This window comes from Budorcas taxicolor, chromosome 13, assembly GCF_023091745.1.
Source record: "Budorcas taxicolor isolate Tak-1 chromosome 13, Takin1.1, whole genome shotgun sequence".
Lineage (NCBI taxonomy): Eukaryota > Metazoa > Chordata > Mammalia > Artiodactyla > Bovidae > Budorcas > Budorcas taxicolor.
The window spans coordinates 74,119,446-74,140,242 of NC_068922.1; positions in this window are offsets into that span (position 1 = coordinate 74,119,446).

Genomic DNA, 20,797 nt, shown 5'->3' on the forward strand with positions numbered 1-20,797 from the left:
TGACCTGTAGAGTGTTCATAGTAAGTATAAGGGTTCATAGTAAGTGTTCAGGGGAAAGTAGCTTTTTATTATTTAACCATCTTAGGAGTTAAGTTTCAAAGTTCATATTTTAGAGATGAAGAAACAGAACTACAGCTAAGGCTTCCCTAGTGGTTCAGACAGTAAGGAATCTGCCTGGAATGCAGGAGATCCAGGTTCAATCCCTGGTTTGGGAAGATCCCCTGGAGAAGGGAATGGCAATCCACTCCAATATTTTGGCCTGGAGAATTCCATGGACAGAGGAGTCTGGAGGGTTACAGTCCATGGGATCGCAAAGAGACAGACATGACTGAAGGACTAATACGCACACAAAGAAAAGTGACTTGCTGGAGGAATTATAGGTTAAAAAACAGGAGGAAGACACATGCCAAAACCAGTTAGTCATGTGTCCCCAGTTACTTGAATGTTACCAAAATACAAACAACACCCAGGCAATACTATCTGATATTAACATAGATGATGTGTCAAAGATTTTGGGTGAGACTTCATCAGTATCAAATCATATTTATCAAGAAAAAGAGGTGGGTCCCAGCAGTTCTGGCTGCAGGAGGAGGGGCAGCATCCAGGCTCTCAGGTTCCAGAAGGTTCTGGAGGTTGGGTAGAGGGTGAAGGTGAGGAGGCAGTGAGGAAGAAGAGTAAGACAAGATCCTGGATTCAACCCCAGGCTCTATAGACACTCCAGTCATGTGCAACTTTGCTCCTGCATTCCTTCCTTCCTTCCTCCAATGTTCATGGACTGTATCCTTTGTGCCAGGAGCTGCACAGCATTCTAGGGATAAAGAGAAGACTTGCTCTCATGGTGCTTAGAGTCAACTGGATGAGACAGTTTGTTCACTGGGGTGTTTTGAGGAGTGTGTGGTTTCCTGAGCTCCGTCTCTTTCTCTTTCCCCTCCCACCCTGCCCTGCCCTCTGTCTTTCCCCAGGACCCGATAACACTATCATGAGTCCTCACCCAGTACTCCTTGATTTGAAGTTGCTGTTTTTAGCATTGCAGCTGCCGTGTAAAAAGGTCTTCCAGAACCTGGGCTTGGCAACATAGAAGTGTTTGAATATTTTGGCCTTGCTTGAATACCTGTATGGAGGCCAAGGCAGAAGTTAGGCTGTGGGGAGGTAGGCATGGGAGGGTCAGATAGGAGGTCAGACAGCTCAGTCTGCAAGATGAACAACTGAAATCCCCAGTTTGTTTGCAATAGAGAGTGGTAGGGGTGTGAAATGTGAAATGGCTGTTTGATACCCTCCTTTCCAGGACATTATTATTAATATGGTTAGGCATGATAATGACAGGGTAATATTGTAAATAATTCCTATTACTACTGAATAGTTATAGATGAATTGGCAGGATGCTATTGATTGGCATCAAAATACATCAAAAAGGAGGATACAGTTTAAGAATATTCTCTATATGTTGATAATGATTGGAGCTAGACAATAGTCCATGGGTTTATAATACTATTTTCTGTACATATGTGTGTGGTTGACAGTTTCCACCCTGAAATGATTCCCTGGTGGCTCAGATGGTAAAGCGCCTGCCTGCAATGCGGAAGACCCAGGTTCGATCGCCGGGTTGGGAAGATCCCCTGGAGAAGGAAATCGCAACTCACTCCAGTACTCTTGCCTAGAAAATTCCATGGATGGAGGAGCCTGGTGGGCTACAGTCCATGGGGTCACAAAGAGTCAGACATGACTGAGTGACTTCACGACGACCCTGAAATGAAAGTGTGAAGGCATCATGCAGTAATGGAGAAATGCAAGGAAGAAAACACACCAGTGTGCTTACTTTGGTTACATCTTGGACAACGGAATAAAGGAATATTGAGGGATATTGATGTTGCAACTTTCATAAGAAAGACTAATTTCGTCTTCATCCCATTCCTGGCACAAAGCTCCTAACACACAGTTGAAGTTCCAGAGAGATGACAGCAACTAAGAGTCTTTTCTCATGTGAAGGAGGTGACTAGTAAAGCCTCAACCTAACCCAAGAATGGGGATTTGTTGCCTGGGGAAGCAACACCTTCCCAAAATTCTGGGGTCAGAATTTTCTTTCCCCTTTTCCCTTTTCCCTGCCTCCACACCTCAGGGTGGGGAGAGGGGCTAGAGGTTGAATCAGTCATAAATGTCTAAAGATTTAATGCATCATGATTTGTGGTGATGCATTACATAGTAATGCATAGTACTTCAGCAGAGCAATCATTCATGTTATCAAGAGAACTGAGATCGACCCCGGGACCAACACAGGTACACACTCCATCTTGACTCACCTGGACCACTGCAGCAGTCTGCCCAGGGTCCGCTGTCTCTGCCTTTTGCTCCCTAGAGGTCATTCTCCACACTGCAGCCACAGGGACCCTGTTAAAACTGAAGTCCTATCCCATTGTTGGGCTTCCCTAATGGCTCAGAGGGTAAAGAATCTGCCTGCAATTAGGGAGGCCCAGGTCCAATCCCTGGATTGGGAAGATCTCCTGGAGAAGGGAATGGCAATCCACTCCAGTATTCTTGCCTGGAAATTCCATGGACAGGAACCTGGCAGGCTACAGTCCATGGGGTCACAGAGAGTCAGACACGACTGAGGGAGTAACACTTTCATCCCATTGTTCCCATGACAAATCCCTCACGATTTCCCAGCTCTCTCAGAATCAAATTCTGATTCTTAGGAAGTCCTACAGGGTTCCTCACGACATGCCCCCGTGGCCTCTCTGCCTCGTCCCCTTCCACTCGCCTCCCCTCCCCCACTCAGCTCCAGCCACCCTGGTCCTGGCTGCTGCGCAAACACACCAGGCTCATTTTTGTCAGCCTCTGCTCAAGGCCTCCTTATTCCAGAGTGTTTCTTTAACTTCTACAGCCTCCTGTATCCCCATCACTCTCTTTCTACAAAACACTCATCACCACCTGGCATGGGATTTTCCAGCCTTAATTGTCTATCACCCTCTTAGAAAGCATATTATATTACTAATTTTCTCTTCTGCTGCTTTCCTAAACCAAGAAATATGAGTTTTAGCGGGGTGGGGGGGGGGGCGGAAAACGTAAGTATTTGATGAATATTTGTCAAGGGGATGAATTTCCCACTTCATCCTCATGCCAAGTTCATAATCTTTGAAGAGATTGGATATAATAAAACTCCTGTTAGTCTATTTGATGATGAGGCTTATTTATATAATTATGAGTCTCTTCTAACATCCTATATCATGATAGGAAGATAAAAATAATAGTCTGACTAGGAGGAAAGAATATGAGCCTTGAGTTTTGACTAATATAGTGCCAGCCTGGAAAAAGCTGTCCTGGCCCCAGGAGCAAATCACAGAAGTCCTTCGTTTCCTACTCTTCTTTCCTCTGGAGGAAAGAAGCTCAGCTGTCACTCAGCTTTCTGATTGATTTCATAACAGAGAAATGATTATTATTTCACACACAAATTTCTATTTGGGTAGGTAGTGAGGAAGCGTAGGTAGACAAGTCTTCTGAACTAAAACACTTTGGTGGAAAATGGACATCATTGACCATGACTGTGTAAACTCTTCATACTCATGACTCCTTCAAAAAGCTCATGTAGCCTGGTCGCCCTATTCAGGTGAGGAAATTGCAGATGACTTGCCCGAGGACACACAACACGTGAGTGGCAGGATTGGGTCAGGACAAGACACTCTCCTGTCGCAACCCATTGTATAAACTACCTGAATATGCCAGGGATTCTGAAAATGCAGAGAAGTGGTAAGGGGTCCTGAGTGCACTGTCCCTAATACAATAGTCCCCTCTCCAAACCCCAACACAGACAGAGAGAATAAAGAAGAGTGAGTCTAGGTTGTTTCCCTGACCCCAAACATGTGGGGTCTCTGAAAATCGCACCCAGTTCCCCAACACATCACTGTTTCAGGGAGATGAAATGACGTGCCCAAGAGCACACAGCAGTGTAGTGAGGTACTTAAGCCAGTCTCCTTTCATTAACACCAAGGCATTATCCTATTACACTGTTACAAATTAATAATTTTAGTAAGAATTAACTTTGTTATATATTCACAGTATTAATGTTACTGCTATCAGATCTGACTTTGGTAAAAGTTACTCTGGCAATACCTGTGCAAATCACTTTAAAAATAACTTTTTCTTCTGATCACAACATGATGAGATTGATAGAAAACGCAAAAAACAACCTCTGAGTTCCAAGACCTGCCCTGGCACCACAGTGGGCCTGATATTCTTCCACTCAATATTAACATTTAAACAGAACCTCAATATCAGACAAGGTCATTCTATGTCCATGAAATATCAGGACAAAAATAAGACATTCGGTAATCATGTTTGAACACAGACAAAACAAGCTAAATTACAGGAACAACCAAAATGACCAGACATCCCCCTATCTTGAGTAACTGCTACTTCTGGGAAGGAAATGGCCACGTGGTGTAGTATTCTTGCCTGAAAAATCCCATGGACAGAGGAGCCTGGTGGGCTACAGTCCATGGGGTTACAAAGAGTCAGATGTGCCTGAGTGACTGAGTTGAGCAGAGCAGACATCAACTAGAAACCAGATTGTTTCTAGTGGTCTCTGGCTAAAAACACTAACAAATACAACCATTATCCTTATTTTATAATAAAGAATGGAAAGCTCAGAGATGTTGAGAAATTTGCCCAAGTCTACGGGAAGTAGTGAGTAACAGCACCAGCACCGGCACCATTTGTGTTTTTGTTTATTTCATTACCGTTCTTTCTGTGGTCCCCATGCCTCACTTTCCTCATCTGTAGTAAAACTGATAACTCTCTGTTCTCCAAAAGTGTCTCCAACATACATCCTCCCAGAGGCAGGAGCAAGAAAACATCATCAAAGTCCCTCACTTGGGAGAATGGGGGCCTGCAGTGTGAGCAAATGAATACAGCAGCTGAGAGCCATCTCCATGCCTCCATTTCCTCCCTTGAAGGATTCTTAGGATGATAAACAGAATACAGGCAAAATGCTAACACAGAGCCTGGGATGCAAAAAAGGTAGTTGCCCTTTCTTTAACTGAAGTAAGAAGCCCCCTCCCCACATATGACCTCAGGGAATCAGATTCCTTAGAAAGTGGACAACTGAGTCTAATATCCATCCTCCTTCTGAGAGTCCAGGAGAACAACTTGCCCCCAAATTTGACTGAACTTAGAAGTAAGGAATAAAAGCCTACATATTGAGGTGTCTGTGTCCCAGGTTTTTGCGTAGCTTGGAGTGGCTATGAAAAAGTAGATGATGCTATAGTGGGTTTGTTTCCTATACCTGGTAGGGCACACTCTGTGGATGGGGGAAAGGGAGGTAGCCACTCCTAAGCCGAGCAGAGAGAAGGACCACCATTCCTATGGACCCTACTGGTTAAGGTTTGTAGTTGCAAACAACAGAGTCCACTCCAGTCAGTTTAATTTTGAATATGCATTTATTGAATTATAAGCCACAGTGTTTGAAGCTACAGAAAACCATAACATCATTGTGCAGTCAAGGAGCTTCTTTATCCCAAACCCTTCTCTCATGACTGATGCTGAGAACAGGAGGCTGGAAATTCCACCATGACCCCCCACAAGAAGAGCAGTGATGGTGGGGAGGGGGATGACGGTGGGGATGCCGTGAGGATTCAGGTGAAAACAAAGGCCTGTCATCAAATGGCAGGCTCTGTAGTTACTGTGGGCCTGAGGAATGTGCTCCATCCAGCATTCCTTCCTTCCTCAAAGAATTACGAACTATCTCCTTGGTGCCAGGAACTGCGCTAAGTGCTCGGGATAAAGGGAGGGCTGGCTCTCGTGGTGCTGAGAGACAGCTGGATGAGACAGAATTTAAGACATGTAGACCCATGGATGAAAGGAAATAGACAGGTTCTGCTGAGGAGGGTAGGGGAGAGAAGAACTGAGAGGAGACTGAACTGTTTCAGAAGCAGCCACAGCCCAGTCCTGCAGGGATCCTCCTCAGACTTCAGAGTTTCAGGGACCACTCTTCGCATGTCCTCTGCAAAAATAAAGGAACTTGCTGAGTTCCAGCTCCAGACGTGGATACCAGTCATCTTGACATATCCAAGATTTTCCAAAAAATGTGGAATCGTAGTCCCCACGACCCAAATGGCCAACGAGAAGGAAATGAGTTTTTCAAGCCTCGGGTGGGGGTGGGGGTGCCAGGAGCACTGCAGACCTGCCCTGGAGGGTGGCTGAATCAGTGTTGCCATCTGAGAAAGGGGAGCATATGATCAGGCTCAGATGATCATAAAGAGGCATCCAGGGTTGACCTTCTGCCAAGCTGACCCCTGAAGGACATGCTCAGGGTTACAAGTTTCACAGGACACTGCAGCCTCTTTTCCTGGGAGGCAACAAGGAGGAAAGACACTGTGCAGGTGTGAATGGTGTGTGGTCTCCTGAGCTCCACCTCTTTCCCCAGCCCTCCCCTCCCACCCTGAGCTGCCACCTGTCTTACCACCAGGACCCTTTGTGTGAGCACAGGTCTTTATGCATCCTTCTTCTATGAGGGAGTTGTTGACCTTTAAGCTCTCTGTACATCCTCCATGTACTGAGCGCTAAAGATGTCCATCCCCATCATTGCATTTGAACTTCTCCGTATCACCCTTGATGAAGCACCTGGTCTTTCAGCCCCTGCAAGGACTGGTGAATGTTTCCTCCAGACAGAAAGCAGGTCTAGAAGTTGCTGAAATGGGAGGGGCAATGGGTCGGTTATGAAGATGGTCATCACAGCTCAGTGTACAAGGTCAACCAGGGAACCACCGGGTTTGTTTTTTGGTTTGTTTGTTTGCTTGTTTTGCAATAGAGAATTTAAGGTGGTGGAGGACTGTCATATGGAAAAGCCCATTTGTAAACCTCCTTTCTGGGACATCATGATGAATGTTGCTAGGCATGACGTGCTACAGTAACCATGTACAAATGTGTATCTCCTCATGAAGCAGCCTCAAAAACTTCTACAGGACTTCCCTGGTGGTCCAGTGGTTAAAAATCCACCCTCCAATGCAAGAGTCCCAGGTTCAATCCTTTGTCAAGGGACCAAGATCACACATGCTGCAGGGCATCTAAGCCAGCAGGCAACACACCCAAATAAATACACAAATGAACCAGAAAAACCATAACTCTACAAGAACAGAAAGAGATCACATGTAAAAAAATGTATGTCCTATATGTCAAATTGCTGGGTCTGAATACCTGGGTTTTATAGTATTGTATTAATATTAATAATATTATTAATTATGTTATTAGTATTATATTTATAGTTATATTCATTATAATACTATAGCATTAATAATAATATTAATTATATTATGGTATTGTTGATTATATTAAATATTATAATTAATATTCATTATATTAATATATGTCTGGATATGTGGGTTTTATAACACTATTAATATTCTCTGTGCTTATGTGTGTAGTAAAAACTTTCCACCATTAATAAAAAATATGAAGGAATTATGCTGTAATGGAAAATGTCATGAAGAAAACATGCCAGTGTGTTCACTTTGGTGACATCAGGAGCATTGTATAAACTGAATACTGATACTGCTGATACTGTGATTATAAGAAGAAACATATGTGTTTATTTTAATCATCCTTTTCCTGACACTGAGTTGCTAAAAATCTTGGTATCTCTTATGTGATGAGAACAATAAAAGTGGCTTCTGATATGTGACATCAGTGATTTTGGAAAGACCCTCATAACCCCAGCATGGACTCTGAATGCACAGGAAGGACTGTCTGGCAGGAGGGAGGGTTTGAACTTTCATTCCCACCCTCCTCCATGGTCTTCTCTTCTCCATCCCCTCTTCTTCTACGACCTCAGGTAGATAGAACTATCAGTTGAACAGTCACCAATAGCTAATGATTTAATGCATCATGACTAAGTAATGAAGCCTCCTCAACAGAGCAAGACATTCATGTTATGCAAGAGACCTGGGATCCACCTAGGGAACAACATGGATCCCGCTCCATCAAGGCTCATGTGGACCACTGCAGCAGCCTGCTCCCTGGGCCTCCGTGTCTGCCCTTCGTCCCCTAGAGGGCACTCTCTGCACTGCAGCCTCAGGGATCCTGTTACTATTCAGTCTTACCCCATTGCTCCCATGACCAATCCCTCAGTGACTCCTCCTTTCACCGAGAGTCAAATTCTAATCTTAATAAGTCCCATAAGTCTCCTCAGAACCTGCCCCCATGGCCTCTCAGCCTCATCGCCTTTCACTCCCCTCCCCTTTCACTCCCCTCCCCTTTCACTCCCCTCCCCTTTCACTCCCCTCCCCTTTCACTCCCCTCCCCTTTCACTCCCCTCCCCTTTCACTCCCCTCCCCTCTACCCACCCAGCTCCATCCACCCTGGTCCTGACTGCTGTTCCAACACACACCAGGCACATTACTTCTGCAGCCTCTGCTCAAAGCCTCCTGTCACAGAAGATTTCCCTGACCCCGGAGAGAAAAAGCACAGCATCCTTTCTCCACGTCCCTCTCTACCTTCAAGAAACTTATAATCTACCATAGGCTTTCTCCCCTCTGCTATTGTTTGTCTCCCTCCTAGAAGGCAAGTTATTTTGCCATATTTTTTTCAGAGCTGTTTCCCCACCCCCAAGAACAACGCTTTGTAGAGACTTAATTCCCATTTTCATTTTCTCAACAAATTACACTGTCTTAAATAGAATGGATATGACTGAATTCTTTTTAGTAAAACATCTATTTGATGATCAGACACATTTACATAATCATCTCTAATATTCAGTCTACTGAGATGATAATAAAATAACATGATCCATGTGGTCACTGTATTATTATTAACCCCAAAACCTCTCTGAATCCAAATATTTATAGATTTTTATGGGGGTTTTCGATAAATAGCCATACTGACTGAATCATCGGCCATGGCTGACTGATCTCAATCTCAGAGCCCTTCACTATCCCAAGAGGTACTGCAAGAAAGTGGTGAAAGTTCAAGCATCTAAGTGAGTGTTTGAGGTTTCAGTCCAAACCTGAAAGCTTCCTGGTTGCCTTTCTTGAGTGCTGTCATGACCTATGAAAGAAGATAAATTCCAAGAAGTTTAGGAGGCCTGGGCCATGAACCAAGACAAAGATCAAATATAGATAATAAAAGAATAGTCAAGAGGGGACCTGGAAACTATGCGAGTCAGCCTTGGTCCCATGAGCCAACCACACAAGGGCTGTGTTTCTTACTTACCCTGCAGTTACTCTACTCTTTTGGTCCCAGGTCTGTCTGGTTTGTTTTAATAATGGAGGAATATCAATATATGACACCTAAAGATTTTTTCTTGCCCAAGGAAGGTACATAGACATTTTTTAAATGAACACATCTTACTAGAAAATGGAAAAAAATTGGCCATGAAATGTGATTAAACTCTTCATATTAATGACAGGTAATCTTTTCAAAGAACCCATGGAACATGTACCCCCATGTTCAGATGAGGAAACTGCAGATGATTTGCCCCAGGACACAAGCACGTGGGTAGTGGGGTCAGGACTAGATACTGTCTAGTCACAACCCATTTGATATAGTACCTGATTCTGCCAGAAATTCTGAAAATACAGTTTACCTGTAGAGTTTCTGGATCCCGTGTCCTACTTTCATTACTTCCCTGTCCTTAAGCCTCATCTAACCCCTGATATCACAGGTGAGAATGAGTCTGAGTTTACCCTGATGCCAAATACATGATGTCTCTACCAACATTAACCAATTATCAAACAGCCACAGTCCATTTACTTCTGGTAGTGTATCAGTGGGCTTAGCACAGATTCTGTAGGTTGAGGGCTCAAGACTGTCCTCAGTTCAAATGCAAGCCACGTGATCTCGAATAACTCATACTTCCGACCAACTGGCCCAAAATCAGAGGTTCCGTGACTCCGCCTCCATGTTCAATAACTCTACAGCCCCAGCGACTGAACTCAGGAAACACCTCGCTTACTGTACGCATGTTATTATAAAAGATAAAGCTTGGGGACAGTGAAATGGAGGAAACAGGTAGGGCAAAGGTGGAGTGGAGGTGTGTGGAGCCTCCATACCCCAGTGAGCCCAGCACCCTCACATCGCCTCCTTGTGTTCATCACCCTGAAAACTCTCTAAACACCAATATTCATGGATTTTTATTTAGGTTTCAATACAAAGGCATACTGATTGAATCAGTGGTCATTGGTGATTGAGCTCAATCTCCATTCACTCCCCTCTCCCCTGAGTTGCTGACATGGATGGTATTGAAAATTTTAACCTTGAAGTGCCTGTTTGTCTTCTTCTGGAGACACAGGCAGTTCTGATGATATCTTGGATGGACTTTCATGACCTATGAAAGACAGTGAATTCCCAGAGGTTCAGGAGGCCTGGGTCATGAATACTGTCAAGGATGAAATATGGATGTTTTTATTACACTACAGTGAGGATCAGAGACACTGACCAGGAAGAGGCTCAAGGATGTGGTCCTTGACTCGGTACTTTTTTTTTTTTTTAATTCTAATTTTCATTTTTTTTTTCCATGTTGAGAGTGGTGAAATGTCCCTGCAGTTAAAACTAGCCAATTTCCAGGGAGAAATCCAGAGGGTGCTGGCAGCACCCACACTACCCCTGCTCCCCAGCCCTTTCTGTGGACTCCCCTCATTTCCCTCCAGTGTGTAGAGGAGAGGTGAGGCTGGACCTACCTGGGTGCCCAGGGTGCTCTCCACCAGGATAACCAGGAGGAAGAAAAGGGCTGCAGAGTGGCAGAGCCGGTTCATCTTGGTGGCCTTGCAAGAGGGCTCCTGAAGATGCTGGGGATGGACTGAGATTTTAATATCCTGGTTGAGGGGTAGGATCAGGCCATGAGGAGGGGAGTGGGCAAGGGGAGGAGCTGGGTCAGTCCTGTTTATTGTGTGATCTCCCTACCTAACCATGTCTCCGGCTTCTCTCTGCAGGGGCCAAATGTTGAAAAACAGCAGTTCTCAGACCCGCCAATGCCTGTGGGTCTCATGTAAACATAGATAGTGATCTGACAGGTGGAATCTGTCCATCTGAACACCTAGAGCCATGCCTGGCATATGATGGATGGTCAGTGAGTGGATGAGAGCCAATCAACGGACAGATAAGTGATCAGCAGTGTGTTAGTGCACATCCACCTTTTCAGCCACATGCAGGTGTCATCTCACCTGGACCTCAATGCCCTGACCCCCCCCCCCCCCCACCTCAGATGACAGGTGTGACACAGGACACCTTTCTGCAACCATTGTCACAGCTCCTCCACTGGATGGATGTGTGCTATTTACCAGGCACTGGTCCAGGTAGGAACTTAGCCAGGAAAGGTGACATAATCCTGGGCTGTAACCCTGTTTATAATTCAGAAAAGGGGTAAAGAGGAGGCTGCAGAGGGGAAGCAGGGAGCTGAACACAGGTGGTGTCCACAGCCTGGCCACATGCCATCCCTCACCTGGTTTCACAAATAGGAGAGCTGTTTGCCAGAGTGGACTTCAGGGGACCTTGGAAGATCAGCTGCAACCTCCTCCTTCCTCCTGCTCTCCCTCAGTGGCGATGGGGCCACAGGACCTCAGCTTGGGTACCAGTTCTGTGTTTTCCTAACCTTTTTCCTGAGGATGTAAATCTCCCAGAGTCCTGTGTCCTCAGGTATCAGATGAGATCCGCGCTGCACACATCATGTGGTTGACATGGAAGCAATGGAGGCAACAGGCATATATTCCTTCTCCCTGAGAAGCCAAAGTCCTTTGCAATGTTATTAATAACAATAATAAGGAGTAATTATAGCAGACAAAACCTAGCTTTTCTATGTGTTACGTGTTATCCTAAGTACTTGACATACATTAACTCAAATAGTCCAGAAAAATCCTAAAAGAGAGGGTGAGAAGCTATTGATACTTTCTCACGTTACAGAGGAGAAACCTGAGGTAAGAACAAATAAAATAATTTGCTTAAAGCCCTAGAGTGGTCAGAGAGTTTTTGAACTCAGGATTCTGACTTCAGAGTCTGTGCACATGCACTCTGCTGCATTGTAAGCTGTAAATTATAGTGCACACATGAGGGGTGACACACCCACAATCCCTTCACTCACTCCTGTACATTCACTCCCAGTTACAATCATGTAGCACAAGTCTCTTTACTCATCCACACATAGACAAGCATTTCCCAATCTCTCTCTCTCTCTCACCACACACACACACACACACACACACACACACACACACACACACACACTGTGCTCCACTCCAGGCCTGAGGAGAAGGGAGCTGGGCTCAATGACCAGAAGCCCCAGGAGCAAGTCCAGCCAAATGCCAAGCAGGCACAGACCTGGGTGATGAGCTGAGAGGACACGGGGGGCTGCCTTCCTGCACAGACACCCTTTCCCTGGAGAAGGCCAGGAGCTCTTAATACCGAGCTGCCCCAGGACGGAAGGGCTTCGGGAGCCCATGATTCACCAAACAAGACACTGTGAGAGAAGAGTTTACTTTCTCCTCAGACAGTCCACGTGCATGATTTCATTTAGCCTCACGTCCATCCTACAGCATCTGAGATTCTCATCCCACTGTGCCAAGGAGAAAGCCAAGCCTCAGAGAGGTGAAGCCACTTGCTTAGGACACACTAACAACAGAGGGTTGTTAACAATGAGGATTCTAGTTCAGGAGGCCTTCTGACCCTGCCCCTCTTCCCCTCAGTCCATCCACCTGAGACCAGGGAGCAGCAGAGACTCCCCCTGACAACAGAGACATCTCTTTTCTCCCCCCTGCTCTGTCATCTGTCTTTCTCTCCCAATCTCCTCCTTTCCTCATCCTCCTCACTCTGATCCAGGTTAGAAGCCCCCAGACCACAAGCCCCCTGATGGGCTCAGCCTCCTTCTCCTCCCTCCTCCAGCTTGTGAGTGACTGAGGTCTCTAATTACAAACCTGCTGCAATCGTCTTCAGAGAAATAAGAAGGCGGGAACATCACAGGAATTGTATTCTGGATAAAGATCCAAGACTATGGGACTCCAGATATTATCTCTGCTTCTATTTCTTGGTTCTTCCCTCTGAAATTTAAGAATTTTAGATTCCATGCTTTCTAACTGGATAGATAGACTGAAATGGATAGACTGCACCCAGGGTAAACACAGGATGTTTAGATTTCTGTGACGTAAAAGACTGAAATGGATAGACTGCACCCAGGGTAGACACAAGATGTTTAGATTTCTGTGACATAATGCCCTCTGAGAGGCATGCTTGGCCTCATGTCATGCTTGGCCTCTTTCTTACTATGTGATATAACAATTTTTGGACCTACAGAGTCTTCCTTCTTAAAAGTGCTGTCATGAATATGGTTATTTAAGGATTATTTTAAGCATTAAAAGGAAGTGCTTGCTGGGGGTGCTCAGTCATGTCCATATCATTTCGAGCCCATGGACTACAGCTTGCCAGGCTCCTCTGTCCATGGGATTCTCTAGGCAAGAACATCGGAGTGAATAGCCATTCCCTTCTCCAGGGGATCTTCTCAGCCCAGGGGTCGAAAGCAGATCTCCCACATTGCAGGCGGATTCTTTATTGTCTGAGCCACCAGGGCAGCCCATTAAAAGGAAGAACTTAAATCAAGATTGCATATCCAGCTAGAATATCAGTATTGTTAGCCCACACAGCACATTTCACAGTTTTTAAAAGTTTGCCAGGACTTAATAGTGGGAGTTTATAGAAAATAAATTTCTAGCATCGCTAGAAAAAATAAACAATCTGACAACACAGTCCTGCAATTTATCAAGAACAGTGGATCTCAACCTTGAGTGAGCATCAGAATCCTTTAGACATTAGTTCCAAAACAGATTTGAGAGTTCCAATTTCTGAAGTTTGATTTGGTGGGTCATGGGTAGGACCTGAGTGTCTGCATCTACCAAGTTTCTGGGGCTGAGAGTGCTGCTCGAAGGATCATGCTTTGTTTGTTTGTGTGTGTGTGTGTGTTTGCTATGTATCTTCAAAATAACTTTATTAATATTTAAAAGACAAATCAACAACCACCAATACTGATCGATAATATAGTTGAAAGCAAAAATGTATCATTTGTTGTCATATGAAACCAACATTAGATGAAAAACCACAGATGCCTGTTACTCAAGATCTTAAAAGAATTTCAGATATCTCCTCCAATGGTTTTGAACCCTAGTTGCACATTAAAAGCATTCTCGGAATGCAAAAAAATATACTGATATCAACTTAAGCAGAACTGGGGGATTAAATCATTTATGTTTTGTTTTTTTTTAAGTCCTCAGGAATATGTAGCCAGGAATAAGAATTACCACTATCTGAGATTACAGGGGATTCTGAAGGTTATTAATATCAGTTCTCCCTTCCAGACCTATCTATATACGGAAAAGTGGATTCTACAGTTATTTCAACTGAATTTTTGGTAAACCCATCTTAGAGCATTTAAACATGGCAGAATTTCAAACTTCAAACATAGGGTAATTCATATTCCTGAACATTAATGGGGCTGTTGAACACGTGTACTACCAAAAGAGGAGAGGGCAGGTGAACCAATAACAGAGGTCTGATTAAAAAGAAGTAGTACAGTAACAAAAAGAATACCTTGGAGCAGTCAACTCTGGCTCAGCTACAGTGTTAACCGAAACCTGAGTTTTCTCACTTGTAAAACTAGAGTCAACAATTACTTCATAAATAGATATTAATGAGGTAAAATATCTAAAATAGTATCTGTCAATAATAATGGATCAATTTCATAACAATAAGCTTATTAATGTATGTTGGGCTTAGCTAAAAACAGAAGGCCTGGGGAAAGATCAGCCCAGGTCACTCTCACAGGCCCATAGGCTCCTTTTCACAAAAGTCCCCGTTGGTGACTACAAAGGACTAGAATGAACAGGAGACCAGGTAACCTCAGGCCTGCAGGGATAAAGGTCTGGAGGGGAAGCATAGGCTTGCAAAGCCCAGAGGGACCCGAGTCCGTGCAACCCACCCAAAAAGAGCCAGATCTTCGGGATGAACTGAAGGGAGGCCGACGGCGGAGAACAGAGCACGCAAAGTCCCTCACCTTCACCACGGCCATCCCCCAGCTGCCCTGACAACCACTGTCTAGTCCCGCCTCAGGCTTGTTTACAACCAGAGCAGCCATCCTAGAAGGAGCCTCGCCACTGAAGCAGCCAAGAAGGCCTTCACATGAGGGAGGGGTAAAGCCACCTGAGGACCACGCTTTGAAAGCTGTGAACTAAGCTGAGGAAAGCTGTTCTCTTTTCAGGAGGGGAGTGTTCTCTCCAGTTTCCATAATCCCTGCTCTTCCTTATTGTCCCTCCTGCCTCCAACTCCGCTCCGAATATCCACATAACTCACTTGGCCTGGAAGGCATTTAACATTGTGACCTGAGAGGTGGATTCACAACAAGTGTTCTAGAAAAAGTAGCTTGTTATTATTTAACCTTCCTAGGAGTTAAGCTTCATTATTCTTATTTTAGAGATAAAGAAACTAAACGACAGCTAAAGAAAGTGACTTGCTGAAGGAGAAACAGCAAGGAAGGAAAATTCCTTCCTTCAAAATCAGAAGGAAGACAATTGCCAGAAACTGTTAGTCATGTGGGTCCCCAGTTATTTCTATGTTACTAATATAAAAACAAAGAACATCTATGCAATACTATCAGAAATTAACATACATGATGCATCAAAGGGTTTGGAAGTGATTGTCTAATATTAGATTAGATATTACTTCCCTGGTAGCTCAGCTACTTAAGAATCCTCCTGCAATGCAAGAGACCCTGGTTTGACTCCTAGGTTGGGAAGATTCACTGGAGAAGGGATGGGCTACCCATTCCAGAATTCTTGGACTTCCCGGGTGGCTCAGACAGTAAAGAGCACAGCTGCACTGTGGGAAACCTGGGTTCAATCCCTGGATTGGGAAGATCCCCTGGAGAAGGGAAGGGCTACCCACTCCAGTATTCTGGCCTGGAGAATTCCATGGACTGAATAGTTCATGTGGTTCCAAAGAGTTGGACATGACTTAGTGACTTACACTTTCATCTAATATTTTTTCTGAATTCATGCTGCTTAATTTTTTTAATTTGTTTATTTTAATTGAAGGCTAATTACTTTACAATGTTGTAGCGGTTTTGCCATACATTGACATGAATCAGCCACGGGTGTACGTGTGTTCCCCATCCTGAACCCCCCTCCCACCTCCATCCTCATCCCATTCCTCTGGGTCATCCCAGTCCACAAGTGCTGAGCACCCTGTCTCATGCATCGAACCTGGACTGGCAATCTGTTTCATATATGATAATATACATGTTTCAATGCTATTCTCTCAAATCATAACACCCTCACCTTCTCCCATAGAGTCCAAAAGACTGTTGTATACATCTATGTCTCGTTTACTGTCTCACACATAGGGTTATCATTACCCATCTTTCCAAATTCCATGTATATGCATTAGTATACTGTATTGGTGTTTTTCTTTCTGGCTTACTTCACTCTGTGGACTTCCCTGGTGGCTCAGAAGGTAAAGCATCTATCTACAATACAGAAGACCTGGGTTCAATCCCTGGGTCAGGAAGAATCCCTGGAGAAGGAAATGGCAACCCACTCTCGTACTCTTGCCTAGAAAATCCCACAGATGGAGGAGCCTGGTGTCCATGGGGTCGCGAAGAGTCGGACATAACTGAGCAACTTCACTTCACTCACTCTGTATAATAAGCTCCAGTTTCATTCACCTCATTAGAACTGATTCAAATGCATTCTTTTTAATGGCTGAGTAATATTCCATTGTGTATATGTACCACAGCTTTCTTATCCATTCATGTGCTGATGGACATCTAGGTTGCTTCCATGTCCTGGCTATTATAAACAGTGCTGCAATGAACACTGGGGTACATGTGTCTCTTTCAATTCTGGTTTCCTCGGTGTGTATGCCCAGCAGTGGGATTGCTGGGTTGTATGGCAGTTCTATTTCCAGTCTTTTAAGGAATCTCCACACTGTTCTCCATAGTGGCTGTACTAGTTTGCATTCCCACCAACAGTGTAAGAGGGTTCCCTTTTCTCCACACCCTCTCCAGCTTTTATTGTTTGTGGACTTTGGGATAGCAGCCATTCTGACCGGCGTGAGATGGTACCTCATTGTGGTTTTGATTTGCATTTCTCTGATAATGAATGATGTTGAACATTTTTTCATATGTTTGTTAGCCATCTGTATGTCTTCTTTGGAGAAATGTCTGTTTAATTCTATGGCCCATTTTTTGATTGGGTCGTTTATTTTTCTGGAATTGAGCTGTAGAAGTTGCTTGTACATTTTTGAGATTCTTTGTCAGTTGCTTCGTTTGCTATTATTTTCTCCCATTCTGAAGGCTGTCTTTTCACCTTGCTTATAGTTTCCTTTCTTGTTCAAAAGCTTTTAAGTTTAATTAGGTTCCATATGTTTATTTTTGCTTTTATTTCCATTACTTTGGGAGGTGGGTCATAGAGGATCCTGCTGTGATTTATGACAAAGAGGGTTTTGCCTATGTTTTCCTCTAGGAGTGTTATAGTTTCTAGCCTTATGTTTAGATCCTTAATCCATTTTGAGTATATTTTTGTGTATGGTGTTAGAAAGTGTTCTAATTTCATTCTTTTACAAGTGGTTGACCAGTTATCCCAGCACCACTTGTTAAAGAGATTGTCTTTGCTCCATTGTATATTCCTGCCTCCTTTGTCAAAGATAAGGTGTCCATAGGTGAGTGGGTTTATCTCTGGGCTTTCTATTTTGTTCCATTGATCTATGTTTCTGTCTTTGTGCCACTACCATACTGTCTTGATGAATGTAGCTTTGTAGTATACCCTGAAGATTTATAGCCTGAAGTCAGGCAGGTTGATTCCTCCAATTCCATTCTTCTTTCTCAAGATTGCTTTGGCTATTTAACGCTTTTTGTATTTCCATACAAATTGTGAAATTATTTGTTCTAGCTCTGTGAAAAATACCATTGTAGCTTGATAGGGATTGCATTGAATCTATAGATTGCTTTGGGTAGTATACTTATTTTCACTATATTGATTCTTCCAAACCATGAACATGGTATATTTCTCCATTTATTTGTGTCCTCTTTGATTTCTTTCATTAGTGTTTTATAGTTTTCTATATATAGGTCTTTTGTTTCTTAGGTAGATATATTCCTAAGTATTTTATTCTTTTAATTGCAATGGTGAATGGAATTGTTTCCTTAATTTCTCTTTCTGTTTTCTCATTGTTAGTGTTTGGGAATGCAAGGGATTTCTCAGTGTTAATTTTATATCCTGCAACTTTACTATATTCATTGATTAGCTCTAGTACTTTTTGGGTGGAATCTTTAGGGTTTTCTATATAGAGGATCATGCCATCTGCAAACAGTGAGAGTTTTACTCCCTCTTTTCCAATTTGGATTCCTTTCTTTCTTTTTCTGCTCTGATTGCTGTGGCCAAAACTTCCAAAACTATGTTGAATAGTAGTGGTGAGAGTAGGCACCGTTGTCTTGTTCCTGACTTTAGGGGAAATGCTTTCAATTTTTCACCATTGAGGATAAAGTTTGCTGTGGGTTTCTCATATATAGCTTTTATTATGTTGAAGTATGTTCTTTCTATGCCTGCTTTCTGGATGGTTTTTATCATAAATGGATGTTGAATTTTGTCAAAGGCTTTCTCTGCATCTATTGAGATAATCATATGGTTTTTAATCTTTCAATTTGTTAATGTGGTGTATTACATTGATTGATTTGTGGATATTGAAGAATCCTTGCATCCCTGAGATAAAGCCCACTTGGTCATGATGTATAATCTTTTTAATGTGTTGCTGGATTCTGTTTGCTAGAATTTTGTTAAGGATTTTAGAATCTATGTTCATCAGTGATATTGGCCTGTAATATTCTTTTTGTGTGGCATCCTTGTCTGGTTTTGGTATTAAGATGATGGTGGCCTCATAGAATGAGTTTGGAAGTTTACCTTCCTCTGAAATTTTCTGGAAGAGTTTGAGTAGGATAGGTGTTGGCTCTTCTCTAAATTTTTGGTAGAATTCATCTGTGAAGCCATCTGGTCCTTGGCTTTTGTTTGTTGGAAGATTTCTGATTACAGTTTCGATTTCCATGCTTGTGATGGGTCTGTTAAGATTTTCTATTCCTTCCTGGTTCAGTTTTGGAAAGTTATACTTTTCTAAGAATTTGTCCATTTCTTCCAAGTTGTCCATTTTATTGACATATAGTTGCTGCTAGTAGTCTCTTATGATCCTTTGTATTTCTGTATTATTTATTGTGATTTCTCCATTTTCATTTATAATTTTATTGATTTGATTCTTCTCCCTTTGTTTCTTGATGAGTCTGGCTAGTGGTTTGTCAATTTTATTTATCCTCTCAAAGAACCAGCTTTTAGCTTTGTTGATTTTTGTTATGGTCTCTTTTGATTCTTTTGCATTTATTTTTGCCCTAATTTTTAAGATTTCTTTCCTTCTACTAACCCTGGGGTTCTTCATTTCTTCCTTTTCTAGTTGCTTTAGGTGTACAGTTAGGTTATTCATTTGACTTTTTTCTTGTTTCTTGAAGTATGCCTGTTTTGCTATGAACCTTCCCCTTAGTACTGTTTTTACAGTGTCCCGTAGGTTTTGGGTTGTTGTGTTTTCATTTTCATTCGTTTCTATACATATTTTGATTTCTTTTTTGATTTGTTCTGTGATATGTTGGTTATTCAGAAGTGTGTTGTTCAGCCTCCATATGCTGGAATTCTTAATACTTTTTCTCCTGTAATTGACATCTACTCTTACTGCATTGCGGAGAAGGCAATGGCACCCCACTCCAGTACTCTTGCCTGGAAAATCCCATGGACGGAGAAGGCTGATAGGCTGCAGTCCATGGGGTCACGAAGAGTTGGACATGACTGAGCGACTTCACTTTCACTTTTCACTTTCATGCATTGGAGAAGGAAATGGCAACCCACTCCAGTGTTCTTGCCTGGAGAATCCCAAGGACAGGGGAGCCTGGTGGGCTGCCATCTCTGGGGTCACAGAGAGTCGGACATGACTGAAGCGACTTAGCTTAGCAGCTTACTGCATTGTGGTCAGAAAAGATGCTTGGAATGATTTCAATTTTTTTTTAATTTATGGCCCAGGATGTGATCTATCCTGGAGAAGGTTCCATGTGCACTTGAGAAAAAGGTGAAATTCATTGTTTTGGGGTGAAATGTCCTATAGATATCAATTAGGCCTAACTGGTCCATTGTACCAGTTAAGGTTTGTGTTTCCTTGTTAATTTTCTGTTTAGTTGATCTATCCATAGGTGTGAGTGGGGTATTAAAGTCTCCCACTATTATTGTGTTACTGTTAATTTCCCCTTTCATACTTGTTAGCATTTGTCTTATATATTGTGGTGCTCCTATGTTGGTTGCATATATATTTATAATTGTTGTATCTTCTTCTTGGATTGATCCATTGATCATTATGCAGTGTCCTTTTTTGTCTCTTTTCACAGCCTTTATTTTAAAGTCTATTTTATCTGATATTAGTATTGCTACTCCTGCTTTCTTTTGGTCTCTATTTGCATGGAATAACTTTTTCCAGCCCTTCACTTTCAGTCTGTATGTGTCCCTTGTTTTGAGGTGGGTGTCTTGCAGACAACATATATAGGGGTCTTGTTTTTGTATCCATTCAGCCAGTCTTTGTCTTTTGGTTGGGGCATTCAACCCATTTACATTTAAGGTAATTATTGATAGGTATGATCCCGTTGCCATTTACTTTGTTGTTTTGGGTTCGAGTTTGTACACCCTTTCTATGTTTCCTGGCTAGAGAAGTTCCTTTAGCATTTGCTGAAGAGCTGGTTTGGTGATGCTGAATTCTGTCAACT